The sequence below is a fragment of the Protopterus annectens genome, chromosome 11.part0 (genome assembly GCF_019279795.1).
Source record: "Protopterus annectens isolate FY-2018-M chromosome 11.part0, PAN1.0, whole genome shotgun sequence".
Lineage (NCBI taxonomy): Eukaryota > Metazoa > Chordata > Ceratodontiformes > Protopteridae > Protopterus > Protopterus annectens.
Window position 1 is genome coordinate 776,281,572 of NC_056745.1, and position 15,453 is coordinate 776,297,024.

A 15,453-nucleotide genomic window follows, 5' to 3' on the forward strand; every position below is an offset into this window, starting at 1 on the left:
ATATATATATAAGAGAGAGAGATAAAGAGCTATGTGCATGTGTGTGTGTCTTTGCATCTCTCTCTCTATCTTCCTCGCTCTGTCTCTCTCTGTCTCTCTCTGTTTTCTCTCCCTCTCTCTCTCTCTCTATATATATACATATATATATATACACATATATAAAATCAAGTTAATTAGTTACATATAATTATAACATCAGTACCTTATGGACGTTTTTATAATAAAGTAAACTCTCCCTGTTGATATCCTGTGCTTGTGCTGTCTTTACTTTTACAGTATTCTTGTTCACATGGTTTGCTTTTAATTTCTTACTTTTTTAACTTATATTCCAGGACTTCACTGTCAATGTAACTGGCTCATTGGAACATTCCTGTTCAACAAATATTAATAAATATACATTCTAGACTTACTTCAGCTGACACACCACTGTACTACCTAAAGATCACATCTTTATTTTCTACTCACCTCAGTACTATACACAATGGGAAATAGCCTGTTTTCTCTTGCATCTATTCCATGCAATGAATAGAGAGTGCACATACAATATCTGTGTTAACACGTTTCTACCAATAGTTAAACGAACTGCAGGCAGTTTTTTCCAGATCAGTACACCTTTGAATTGTTCTGAATCCACCTATTATTAAAGAAAAAGATGTGTGTTTGTGCAAACAGATACAAGAGAAAACAGGCTGTTTCCATTGTAAAAAAATGAGATTAATCCTGCTACAGCCAGTTTCAGTAGGGAAGCGTTCATGCTCCCAGACCAGTAATGGGTGGTTCTTGTATATTTGATTTACACTAAGCAATATGCAATCATTCTGCTCAGACATATCAGCCAGTCCTCTGCCTGTTAAATCTTCTCAGCATAGTGCTTTCCTTTTTAAACTTCATGTCCTAATCTGATGGTAGGCTGATGATTTTACTGAGTGCCTAGAGGGATTTTATTTAAAGCAGAAACCTACACATCTACACGTGGACAAGGTAGGCTCGTTTCCATTATTTGGTAAAAGACTCTTAATGACAACTTTTTAGGCAGCCAGAATATACACATATTATTTCAATATTTTTAAACAGTAGCATACCTGATGACTTCACAGAATAACATCATAAGATGTTTTTCCCCTAAAACTTAGCATAGAGGTTTGCTTTGTTGTTGATATATAGCATTCAGAAACATGTTGCTGGTATGCTGAACAGAGGGAAGGTTGGTGTCCGCAGTCACTGAGAAAGCAGGGCTTATACTCATAAAACTCTGACATCTCTTCTCCCTCCAGAAACAGTTTATTGGCTCGTATTATATATTAACTCAAGCATTTTTTTTGTTCTAATGCTAGCTGTCATGACTTGTTTTACTGAGCAGATTGTTATAAGTCATTTTGTATCACTTGATCGGCATTGTTAATTAAACATTCTGTGAGACATATTCACCTATGCAAAGTCTGCCAGTGTTTGAACTGGGGTTTGTATCAGACTCAACCACTGACTGTTTCCATGGTAGCTATCGTTTCAGTAGAGCAGTGCTTTATGCACTGTTCAAAATATAGGTAGACTATTTTTACATTACTCTAAGTCTGCATAATATTTTACATTTTTGCAGATTATGCCATTGAAGACATTATCCCATGTCTACATTAGTTATTAAGGATGGATAATATGAGTTGTTTTATTTGTACAAAATATTTGCCTGAACTTTAGAAAGTTGCCTTCCTGCTATAAGGAAATGAGAGAAAACCTTAATAAATGAAACAAATACTTCACTATCTGCCTGAAATTCTTACTCAAAACTTATATATTTACTTAACTAATACATAATAGTATGCTGTAAGACGTAAAAAGGTACTTAGTTCTGTACTTTCTGTTGTAAAATACTTCTTACAACAAGTGAAATATTAGTTTATGTCTGGTAAGCAAACAACAAATAAAGATATAATACGAACTGAAAATGAGATGCTATTTGTGGTTAATAATCTGAAATACAGAGAAGGAAACCTTTCTAAACAGCTGCATAATCTACTGTACTGGATTATAGCTGAAAACACTGGGTTACATACATAGAAACACCAGATAGGCTTGGATGGAATATTTGTGAGAAAGATTGTAATTAGCTTTAACATACTAGTTTTGGTACATTTTAAATGTATGACATATTATTTTGTTTTAGTAAGCTGCCTAGGATGTCATTAGAGCTAGTACAATATATGTCCTATAAAAAGGAAGTTAAAGTTGTATTATTGACTTTTTCTTTTTACTTTTTAACTAAATATTGTATAACTTTATTTAGCAGTTAGAACAGGAATTTTATTTTCCAATTTCTACCTATAGAATGATGAGGCTGGTAGAATTAAGCAATAACCGACGATGTGTTGTGGTATATTGAAGACTTACCCATGGTTGACATGGTTTAATCACGAGGGTGAAGCCCGAGTGATTAAATAAAGCTAACTGTTGGTAAATTTCAATATACCACAGCCACGGAGTCGGTTATTGTTATTATACAATGACATTATTTAAGAAAAAAAATACTTACTTTTCTTAAATAATGTCTTTGTATAACAGCGCATTACTGTTCTTCCGCCGGTGGTGGTATACTGCTTCCTTGTGTTGATGTACTGCAGATGCGTTCCTATGCATACCCAATACATCAATGCTTTGAATCGGAAGCAACGGAGAAAAGAAAGTCTCAGTTGCTCCGTTTTTTTTTTTTTTTTCTTTATTTTTTTAAAAAAAAGGTTTTGAACACTTTATACTAACGGAAAAAAGTCCGGGCAACTGGACCTTTTCCTGTTGGTATGTTGTGCGATTTACAATGGGCCCGCTGGCCAATCAGCGTGCATGTTTTGGAACATTAATGGGGGGTCATTGTATAATGTACTTAGTTTAACAACCAGTTGAAATTACCTTAGTGAATATTCCTGCCAACATTAGACTCTAAATTAGGGAAATATAATTTATGTTTTAGCATATTCAACAGACATTACCTGAAACCCACTAAGCCAATTTTATCCCTATCTGATTAATTGAACTGTTTCAGGATTTATGTGACAGCCTCTAAACTCTCCTATGCCTTACAATGAATGAGATTCTTGCACATGTGAGGAGATATATTGTAGCATTTCAAGGGGGATTGTGTCATAAAGCCAAAAGGATAATTACATAGGTATTCCGGCTACTCAGACCTGCTGAAGCAACTGCATCCAGCTAAACACCTGCACAAATCTGTGGGCAGTCCACCCCAGATAGATCCCGATAAGTACTGTTTATGTACTTGGGGAGTACCATAGGCAGTATTGTGAAGACCAGTGCAGTAAGGCAGTTTATCTGCTTTATGCCCATTTCCTGTAGTGTGAGGTGCCATAACAAGAACCAAGTTACAACAAGCTAAATGACACACTGACACTGAGTATTGCAACTCAAAGCATTCTAGGTGCTGAGTGGCAGGTGAAGGTTCTACTGCAGTGTATATTTTTATTTTCTCCTTTAGCTATTTTCTTTTAAATTGACATACAGGTTTATAATGCCAAACTGAAAAAAAGTATTTTATTAATGTTACTTTCATTTTGTCATCTGTCTGGTGATTCTAATCTAATGGAGCAAATTCCTTTCAATAATCACAGCAGCTATAATATGTATATTGTAAGGCATAATTACATAGAAATAAAGGATGTTATTTATGTATCAAGCTATTATAGTATTGCATATTTAACATTATTTGCTGCAAACAGATTTTCTCACAATGACTATAACTTGTGAATAATGAAACTAGATGAAAAGGATATCAAAAATAAGCTGCCTCGTGTAAGATAAGGACATGGCAATGTATCAGACTCTAGTGACACCTCCAGGCTTTTTTCCTGGATCAGCCAAGGGACACCTCTAGGCACCTAGCTTTGTCTGTTCATATTTGCATCAATAAATGTCAAGCCATATTAAATATAACCTTCACAATGTGGTCAACACAACTAACAAAGACACTTAACTCAGCTAGAGAGAGAGAGAAAAGTTATGTGCATGTATATAATTTTATAAATTAGCATAATTTTCATATTTATGTAAACACCTCAGTAATCAAGATAACATAGGCACGATTCTTGGTTTCAAATGAAAAACTTACAACTGGACTAACAAAATGTTACTTGACAATATGTGTGTAATTTAAATGCTTACTGATGCAAGTTGTGCACAAGACATTACAAAAATTAGCATTAACTTATTTATTATGATTTTAAATGTTTTAAGACTTTGAATCTAATGAATGATAACTCTCTGAAGATGATTTTTGCTGAACAATTCTGCTGGATGTATTTGTATAGTAACAATTATGGTTCTAGAAGAAAGAACACTTGCTTGTGATATGAGTTTATAACTTGATTTTGTCAAAAAGCTCAGGAGGCAATGATTGAAATTTAGAAGGCAACTCTTCAGAGCTTCTGTTGAAGCTAAGAGTTCAGGTGCCTACAGTTGTTACAGCATCCATACCTCTAACTAAGCAGATGGAGTCCTTTAAGTATTGTTCATGGTTTTGTTGCCACTGTGATCCCAAATCATGTGATAACAGGAAAATGAGAACACCGATGCAGAGAAGATATGTTGTCTGTCAATATAATGACCACACACAAGCATATTATAATGCTAATCACATTTGAATACTAATGTGTTCAGTGAAAGCTACTGGTGTATTGCAATAGTTTATCAAATGTAGACATGTTGAACCAACATAATTCGTACAATCTTGTTTTGAAGGACTGGATTGTGAGACTGTCTACGGTTTCATCAGTCCCCAGTGGCCTAACAGATAAGTAGCAGACTGTTAATTCACACACTTACTATCTTCTGAATGACACTCTTGTTTCTTAATGCTTCTCTCATCCTGCCTTGAGTCCTTTGTTGAAAGCAAAGTGTAGACTTACTACTTTAAATGACTAATTCTGCTGCTGTTTGCTTGCTTTCTTTTAAATTTCACACACAATAAACGTGCCAGTGGTCTACTTCCATTTTACTAGGCTAGGTAATGAAAATAAATATGGAGTTCTGTCTTTTGCCTCCAGACATCTAACCCATTTTACTGTCATACATTATCTTCTCCCCGTTATTAGTTATATTTATGTCAACATACAGTGCAAAAAGATCTATGGTATTAAGTCAGTTTCAGTACCTGTGAAATGCTTGTCCAGGGATCCAGTGAGTGTATATGACTACAATAACCTAAGACATAAAGAATCCATTTCTAATAGTTCCTATCTCCACCTGCACCACAAATAGTGAGTAGAATCTTCAGTTACCCTCCGCTCCCAACTGGATTGTTTTCTCTGCTTCAGCTGAATCCCCCTATGCACTCACATGGGTCTAGCAAAAGACATTCTGAGAAGCCACAACAGAATCACTCACCAATATAATGGCTGTTTGCTGCAGAATCACTCACCAATATAATGGCTGCTTGCTATTCAGGAGATAAGGATGCGCATTGATTTCTGAGAAGGTCTTCTATTCTCATGTTCCTGATAAGTGTGCAAGTACCTTTTTTCTTTTTTGTTTATGTAGGCTTGCTTGAAAAACCAAAATCAGAGCTGCTCATCAGATGGTTGCTACACACTATAATTTATCATTACTGAGGATGAAGACCGTCCATCCACCGGGCTGACCTTGTGATATCTGACTTTGTTTGTCGTCACATGTTACTGACACTAAAAATGGTGGCTCCACAACTTTTACCAGTGTCACATCTTGTGTGGTTGTCTTCTAGATTCTTCATTCTTTACACAGAGCACAACACACATTCTAAATATATATATATATATATATATATATATATATATATATATATATATATATATATATATATATATATATATATGTATAGAGAGAGAGAGAGGAAGTCTAATCAGAGAGAACCAAGATGACAAGACCTGGTACTTAATCCTTTCCTGCTAGCACATCATTTGTTCTTCACTAATATCACATTTGTCTAAGCAAGCTCTTTCTCCAAAACTCCCTCCTCCAATGCCCATATATTCTGGTACTCCATTAGATAGTGACAAAACATTTGCTACTTTATCTATGTTATCACCAGTGACTATTCCTGTGGCTATCCCTTCAGTGAGGTTTTACTGGAAACATAAAGAGGCAAAGACAAGGTTGCATGTTGTCTTACATGCATGTGTGGGTGAATGGGATATATTACAAATCATGTCGTAGCTACCCAGAAGCAAAAGAATTCAATCAGTAACATTGACGCTGAACATACTGAGAGCAGTGCCATTAAATTACCCAGTTTATAAAATATTTATGGATTTTAGATAATCTAACAGTGATGTCGGTGGAGTCAGGCAGAAGTGCCACACATTGATTGTGTAGCCCTATTGTTTGTCACCAGATAGTTGCTCAATGCTGAGAGCATTGATCCTGAAAGATCGCTGACATACTATAACAGTGACTTGGAGAAGAAAAAGAAGGTGAGTATTGTGTTGCTTTCACTTTCTCCTTCTTCTTTGAGTATGTGTGATCTTGGTGTTTTATATATGTGTGTGTATGTATGTGTGTGTGTGTGTGTGTGTGTGTGTGTGTGTGTGTGTGTGTGTGTGTGTGTGTGTGTGTGTGTGTGTGTGTGTGTGTGTGTGTGTGTGTGTGTGTGCATGTGTGTGTGTGTGTGTGTGTGTGTGTGTGTGTGTGTGTGTGTGTGTGTGTGTGTGTGTGTGTGTGCACGTGTGTGTTTGTGTGTCACACACACACACACACACACACACACACACACACACACTCACACAGGGGGAACAAGAGTTCAAAGGTGTGGGGGAGGGCTTGATCTCCTTATTTGTGTTTTCTATCCTTGGGAGCGTTGCTGCTTTGACTAGCTACCTCACAAGGTTTTAGATGTTTTGGATTTGAGTAATTGTGTGTCAATTAAATGATGACTATTCATAGTGGATCTCATTAACTGTCTATTCCCGCAACGCATCTGGTAGCACTCTAGTTCAGTAGTGCATCATTACAGTAGTGGTTTTGTACAATGTCAAGACGAGTGACAAACATTTCATGATTCCGTCATGTCATAGCAGTCGATAAGTATATGAAGGTGATAAATAAATCTGAAAAAGAAAGAAAGCAGCTGTTCCGCACACTTGTCAGTTTGGAAGTGATTTGTCTGATATGTTGAGACAGATTTATGTGTTGCGTGAATTGTGGAAGCATGGGAAAAGTATGCTTTTGAAGAAACACCTAGGATTAAATACTTATACCCTGTCACTTGTGGAAACAGACAATAGAGACGTCTTTAAATGGCAACAACTTAATAACTATCTTACATATTCTCAAACAGACAGCCATCTTTTCATTGCTGAAGGACATTGCATAAGGCTGTTGACTGTTGGTTTAAGAAAGCAACAATAGTGCCCTTTTCAAAACAGTAAGTAAATGGAGGGTGGGCTAAAAAGTAGCCCGGTGGCAAAATACGGTTGCAGTGAAAGGGGCATACAAAAATTAATGCATAAATTAATTAATACTTGTGATGAGAAAACGGAAATGTTTTATAATCTGAAGCTGATGGCATAGCATGGCCAGGACTGAACGAGTGTAACTAACTGTAAGACTGAAAGTGTCAACCAGAGGAGCTGAATTGAAATTGTGACTGGAGTTAGATGCAAGAGCAGCATTACATGTAATCCTTGTAAAACTTTTGAAAAAACATTACTGATTAAGTTAAAAATATTACCACAGATCTATATAAGGAAGAAAATGGCTCCTGAAAGAAAAAGAAATACATTTCCTGTCATATAATGGTAAAACACACAGTTATTAGATGTGTATATAGGTAGCAGAAGAGGAACTGCATTGTTAGGTAGAAAATAGATATAGAAATTCAAACTTAGCTAGCACTCCATTATGTCATCACAAGTGGCAGAGCAAAATGAGAAAAAGTGTGCCATCGTTGAAAGTTATTGCAGTTACTAGCAAGTACACAGCAACTTTTGGCACACAAATGGGAGCGTTGAATGGCATCAAGTCAGAAATCAGCTGTAAAAGAACAACAGACCGCCTCTTACATAGCTTACACTGCACTTATCTCACTGTTGAAAAGAAATTATAAACTTGGAGAAGTCATGAAGTTGCCCTTAACTGTAGATTGAATTTATACCTGTATTTCAGTACAGTGCAGTAGTACTCAGACTATTACACACCAAGTGTAACTCAGCACTCATTTCTTAGAGGAAGTCATATTAAGAAGGTACTAGAATATGTATACATATGTATGTGTTAACACGCTACATGCACTAGTCCACTGGCCATTTATAGTCCTGATCCAGGCCAAATGGCACATAAATTAAATTATATGCAAGAGAAACAAAATTCTGAAATGTAAATGTGTACAAAATATATAAACATTATGAGAGTATTTAAGTCTATAAGAAATTGCATAGACAAATTTTTGTCTAATAAATAATTAATTTATTCAGCATTTCAAAAATGTTTACATTTGTTTTTCTCTAACACAAACATTATTAGAGTATTCTGTTCTATAAAATAATGATGTTATCCATGCTAGAGTAATGGACAGACTACATTGAGGTGACGTTGAGCATATTTTTAAGATGTTTGTTCTAAGAGCTACACTAAAGTAAGACAGCATAGACAGAATGGGACCACCAGGTGTGGATGATGGTTCTATAACATTGCTTGGGTAGACAGAATGGGACCGCCAGCTGTGGATGATGGTTCTATAACATTGCTTGGGTACTGTGTTTTAATACAAGTGATACTATTTGGTGAATCAAAGTTGTTTTGTCTTTTAGGTAAAGGCCTTTTATTTATACAATTATTAGACAAAATATCAACACCCACTAATTTCCCGTTGTAACATTGTATACTAGAACTGCAAGAAAGCTTTGCCAAAATACTTTTCAGTTACAAAACAAAAAGGGAGGGGAAAAAAAGGAAAAAGGGGCACATTTGTAAAGAGTAGCTGAACCCAATATATATTTTAACCATGAATTCCACCATAATATCATCTCAAAGTACAGAGTTTGGGATGCTTAACCATTTCCTCTTCCAGAGCAAAAGACTAACTACTCCATTTACTCATCACTTACTTTCTTGTTTTTTCTTTGCATTTTACAATTCCGTGTCTATGATTGCTCAGGTTAACTTTATGACTTCTGCTCCTAGGAGAGCATCCTTAGATTTCCATAGTCTGCTACATATTGCTTTGCTAACTAGCAACAAGTTTAGTAGCCTAATTGTTTTCTTGCCAATGGCAGTACCCTTGTCAAGGACCACCAAGTACACTGCAGGTATAATTTGAGACTAGTCATAAAAGATCGCATTACAGAGGTCTTAAACCCCCTTATTGACATCCCTCAGGGTTGGGCAGTCCCAGAAAATATGAATCCAATCTCCTAATGCTTCAGTAGAGCATCTCCAACATTCAGGACACTCGTCTGGGTTTTTCAATGTTTCCTGGATGGAGTATATAAAAACTGAAATACACATTGCCATCCAAAAAAATCTAAATTTCAGGGACTTAGTTGCACATCTGGGAGTGCATATCACTTTCACCATGGTTGAGTAGTTTCTATTCCTTTCTATAATTGCTAAGAAGCTTTTACTCCTCAGATGTTTCATTGGTTCTCTGTGTCATTTGTGCTTTTTCCTATACCTGGAATGTAAAACATCTGGTCATCATCAATTATTCAAAGCTGATATATTTTCCTACAGAAAGTAAATTTACACTAATAGATGACAGCTTTAGAAAGGAGCACTGATTTTCTGAGTTGGTGGGGAAAGGTGAAATAAAATCAATGATATGAGGGCTTATCAATAAAATGTTGTGGGTTAAGACAAAATGGTGTATTTTTTCTTTGTCAGATGAAGTTCATTTAAGGGCAAAAGTGCTCATCTATTTGGTTTTCAATATAGATGTTTTGATTTCTAAACAAGTTATAATTGCTTGATTACGCTGAAGTCTCACCTAAGCTTGTCAACAGTGCATGTTTCTTTTATCCTGATTTTTTAGGATTCTCAGCCAGCAGCTGTCTTGATCACAAATAGCAGTTTTCCTTGGGGTCTATTGCTTTTCCTTATTGGAGGGAGATGTCTTAACCCCCCCCCCCCAAGCTGGAAAACTAAACACACACACACACACACACACACACACACACACACACACACACACACACACACACACACACACACACAAGCCATACCTTGCAAACTCTTAGAGCAAAAAATCTGGCCAAAGCCATAAATAATGGGGGGGGGGAGGGCAAAGACCAAAAATAGGGACATTTTTGAAATATTGCTCTTGCAAACTTAGAAAGTTGATAGAATAATAGGTTTTACATTAGCATGGATTTCCTGAAGACCATGAAGTTTGAAACTCAAATGTCTTGTCATTATTTTCTGACTTCAATCCACAATGACATGGCAAAGATTTGCCAGAAAAAGAAAATTTTATGAGGAAAACATCAAACATATAAGACAAAATCTGGACATTCTGCAAAAATCTGGACAGTTGAGAAGTACAAGCACACAAAGAATAATGTAATATAATTATGCAGTACAACTTCAGCTAATTATTTGCTGTTTCTTTTCTTTCTAATTGCTTCATGCAGTAATGCATCTTATATTGTAGAGTAGTTTCATAAAAGCAATCTTTCCTTTGTACAGCTTTGTGGTTAACATTGAAAACATGTTTCTAGTTCTGAGTTGAGACAGGTATATTAGGTGTCTTCCATTACACAAGCTGGGTAGTTGAATAGCTGATGTCAACTCAGTGGAAGAAACATTTTGAATTTAAATACAAGACAACCTTTAAGGTAGGATTTCTTCTTCTGTAAGGTAGATCAGATTCAGAGAGCATTACATTAAGTAGGTTGGTGTAGGGTATACAGCACCGTGTAGTGTCCATGGGAGCCTTTACTCTTCACAGGGAAACACTTTATTTCTGTCTTTTACCATCATAATTTTGATCCATAGCTCTACTAACAAGGCCAAGCAACTCAATGTCATTTTCAATTTTGTTTTTAAATAATTACTTTGGCTTATTTCTTAGGTATTTATAGGACATGCTCATTCATCTGCATATAGAATGATATTAATGTGCTCATACATTATTATTTTCTGCTCTTCTGACTTCGCAGTTGCTTTTACCCTCCATCTCCTCGTCCATTAAATAAAATATCTGTATGTACTGCTATTCAATACTTGCTTGAAGCCTTCTTCCAGCCACGCAGAAACACACACACTTCTGAAGCTCATCTCATCTAGGCAGCTACAGTACTTACTATAAAAACAAAACAAACAAAAAAAAAACTCTCTTGTGTCTTGAATTTCAGTGTCTTCAGAGTGATTCATGCCCTCTAGTGCTGTTGTGTTTCTTTTTCATTTTAAACAGACGATCCATCTGAAATTTTTGAAACACTCATTGATCTTGATATCACCAGCTTTAACTAGTTTTATGACTTCTACTTATCCCAGTCAGACTGGCTTTTAGGGACTACTACACAAGACAGACAGGAAATACCTGCCTGTATGGAAGCGACTTAGGATCTGATATTATACTGTAACATGGGAGGTTAACGTTCAGTGCTTAGTATTGAGGCCTTCTTTTTCTGAATCCCTTTGCTCTCTGTATGTGGACTGTTTACATGCATCTTTACATGCAGCTGGTTGAGCTATGATTTTTGTAGCTACAGTGCATCTATTAAATGGCAGGAAGAGAAGGTTGGAAGCTCAAATCTGTCTTTAAATTAATTTAACATTTTACCTGGTCTGTGTTCCTCCCTTTATCCTTCCAGTTAACCACATGTTGCATACCTTCTTGAATGCCTGTTCCGATTCCTTCTCTAATACCCCAGACAATATTCCAAATCTAGGTCTACAGACCTCTAAATAGCCGATTTAGGTACCTACAAACCCTGTGGTCACTGGGGGCCACTGGTCTTGACATTCCCCAAACACAGCAAATTGCTTTATTTTGATATTTTACAACATGTTTATCAAACTATCAAAAACTAGTACATCAGTATTGTGTACTTAATAAACCAGGTGCGTAAAACAACATTTATTTGTATCTCGTTTAAAATTCAAAACTATCTACTGTTATAATAACAGTGTTTTGTCAAATAACAGGGTTCACAATTTCATAAAATTCTTTTTCCACTGACATAGTGCCCTTGACAATTAATCTTGCTGGTAGGCATTCTCTACACACAAGTGGATTTAATGTTTGTAATACCTGTGGCTGCAGAGGGCCCTGCTTAATCATCCTTGACTGTGCTGAGGCCCCACAAAAGCTGCTGCTGCTGGTTGGGGAAAAATGAAGAGGAAAAAACAGTGATTATACAATGACCCCCCCCTCATTAATATTCAAAAAACGTGCACGCTGATTGGTCAGTGTGCATGTTGTAAATCAGAGTTGTAGTAATGGAAAAAGGTCCAGTCGCCTGGACTTTTTCCATTACTATAACTCTTTTTTTTTTTTTACTGCAACGGTGAATGCAAGATCTCCGTTGCTTCACACTGTCTCGCTATGTTAAACTCGTTTAACATAGCGAAACAGCATTAAGAAAAGCAACAGAGATTCTCCGTTGCTTTTTTTAATGCTGTCTCGCTATGTTAAACTCGCTTAACATAGCGAGACAGTTTGTAAAAAGCAACAGAGATCTTGCTTTCTCCGTTTCTTTTTACAAACTGTTTCGCTATGTTAAATGGGTTTAACATAGCGAGACAGCTTTAAAAAAAGCAATGGCTCCGTTGCATTTTTTAAAGCTGTCTCGCTATGTTAAACCCATTTAACATAGCAAAACAGTTTGTAAAAAGCAATGGAGATCTTGCTTTCTCCATTGCTTTTGCCCACAGCTCTGATGTACTGCATAGGCATACACATGCACAGTACATCAGAACTGCCGCAGAATGCTAGACAGCTGTGGAAGGGCACCAAGGAGGCATTATACAATGCCATTGTTTAAGAAAATTAATTATTTTTTTCTTAAATAATGTCATTATATAATAGCAATAACCCACTTTTGGGTGTGGGGAATGCTGGATTTACCCATGGTTGGCTTTGTTTGGTCACTCGGGCTTCACCCTTGTGACCAAACCACACCAACTGTGGGTAAATCCAGCATTACCCACACCCAGGCGTGGGTGATTGCTATATTATTCATTTTCTCATTATATTCTTTATCTGAAACAGGGTTGTGATATGACCCTGTTTGTATAAAGCCAGTAATAACTGAATGAACATGAGCAAAGTAAGCCCTAGAGATCAGCAGCTCAGAGTGATCAATCTCAGTGTTTACTTTAGATTTTAAGAAGAGCTGATGCCTTCAATCTTCAGGGGTGGTTTTCTCTTTTAGGGAGTTTTATAAATACGGGCATAATACTAGATATTATAACACTCAACTTCTTTGTTCAAGAATTCTGAACAAAGCCAGAAATAATAGCAGAATAAAGGCTCAAAATTAGAAGCAGTTTTAAAATATTGTTCTAGTTCACTTAAAGAATTAATAGAATAACACACATTGAATCAATGTGCATTTTTTTGGATAATATGAAGTATGAAACTTTGAGATCTATATTTACTGAGTGTCTGTAATCCTGAATGATTTACAAGCAAGTCAAACTTTTTTCAAGGGACAGAGCAAAATTATGAGGCAAAATTCAGGGACATTCTGTGAAATCAGGGAAAGTGACAGGTATGAATTACTCCTCAATAAGGCAAATAAAAATGACTTACCCTTGCTGTTGTTGACAACTGCCACTGCTCTGATGTGCCAGCACCAGTGTTGCACAATAAGTTGGTATTTGCTGAAATCAGTGCAAAATGTGTGTGTATGTGTTGCATGCTTCACTGTAAGACATTTGACTTTCTAGCACAGATGCCATCAGCATTGCCATTACACTTTTGTGTGTGTAGGGGGCATGGTTGCAGTGTATTTAAGAGTAACAAACTGGTCATATTTTCTTTCACATACCATTACAAATGCATCTATATCATAACATCAACAGCTTAGGTTGTCGAATGCTAAATCATCGACACCTAAGTGTCAAACTCTTAAAATAATGAATGGCCACATCATGGAATTCTTTCCTTGGGAAAGAATTCAGGTGGCCAACCGTAAACATTCACCCCCACACCCCCACTAACTAAATATACCAATTACGAGATTGCTATACATTGGGAAAGGGCAAATTGCTGATAATGGCCATGTGAATTCTTTCCCCAGGAAAGAATTCGATGATGTGGCCATTCACTAATTTAAGCATTCAGCGCTTAAGTGTCAATGATTAAGGATTCGACAACCTAAGCTGTCAACAATTCAATAGGAACCCTCACAAACATTGACCTTACACATGATAAGTGACTATCTTTGGTGGTTTAGCAGAAGGAGGGTATGTGTAGAAGTAGCTGCCATTGCCATTGTGGTACAATGAGTAGCATTGCAATTTTTCACTGATTTACTCTAGTTGAGTTCTTGGCTATGTTTTTTTCCCCTATGAGGAGTCTGCATATCCTCCTTGTCTGTGTGTCCCTCTATCCATGTCTGCTGATTAACCCAGTACCTCAAAACATACAGCAGTTTAAATGGAATTCCTTGCTCTCCAGGTCCCCAATAAGACTCCCCAATGGCACAGCTATAGGGTCCAGATCTTGGCCTAGCTGGCAAGCTAATCTCCAGTACCCTCTCTGTCCAACCAGTGCTTCGTGTCCCTGCCCAAGTAGCTCACACACACACACACACACACACACACACACACACACACACACACACACACACACACACACACACACACACACACTTTGAGATAAGTATTTATACAACTTCACAGACACTTCTGGGAAAGGCTGACACAGATTCTCCAGCTAGGCCCCTATACCCAGACTATACAGTAATAATTCCTGCCACCACCAGCTAATAATTATCAGCTACCCAAAGGACCTAAAAAGGGTGTCCAATTATTACTGTGCAATATTATTATCCAATAGTAGTGTAACTAAGCAATCAAGGCTTATTGGAAGGGCTTAGTACAGGATCAGTTATAAGCATGCGATGTACTCTTGAGCTTAATTTATCTCTACATAAACTAGCCACAGTTGAAAAGAATTTAAAAGTATTTAATAATAAATACTAAAACACAAGACAATACTACTACACCACAGTGCTATTCAAGAGTTCAGAGATCACACAGAAACTTAAAATAATTCAGTTGTACAGTTCTGACATAACAGAAAAACACTTAGTCTAATATTTTTTAGTTCCTAGTTATTTTTAAGAGAAAAAAGTTCTACAATAACTTACACATATAGAGCATAGGCAGTGCTGAGTTGGATGTCCAAGATCAAAATTCTTAAAGTCTCTCTGGTTCTCACTGTTTAAATTGCTATTGCAGGTCTGATAAACATTATATCATCTTTTACATTTTCCTGGTGTTCCCAGGCTGACAGATTAACTACATTTA

The 15,453-nt window shown here is 36.5% G+C and overlaps 1 protein-coding gene across 1 annotated transcript in view; it reads left to right on the forward strand.

Annotated features, from left to right (window-relative positions):
- The first annotated feature begins 791 nt into the window (after positions 1 to 791).
- ATP6V0A4 (ATPase H+ transporting V0 subunit a4) overlaps positions 792 to 15,453 on the forward strand; it is a 563,239-nt gene continuing 548,577 nt past the window's right edge. The window contains exon 1 of the mRNA XM_044088210.1: positions 792 to 981. The gene's annotated coding sequence lies outside the window, so the exon portion shown is untranslated. The remainder of the gene's footprint in view (positions 982 to 15,453) is intronic.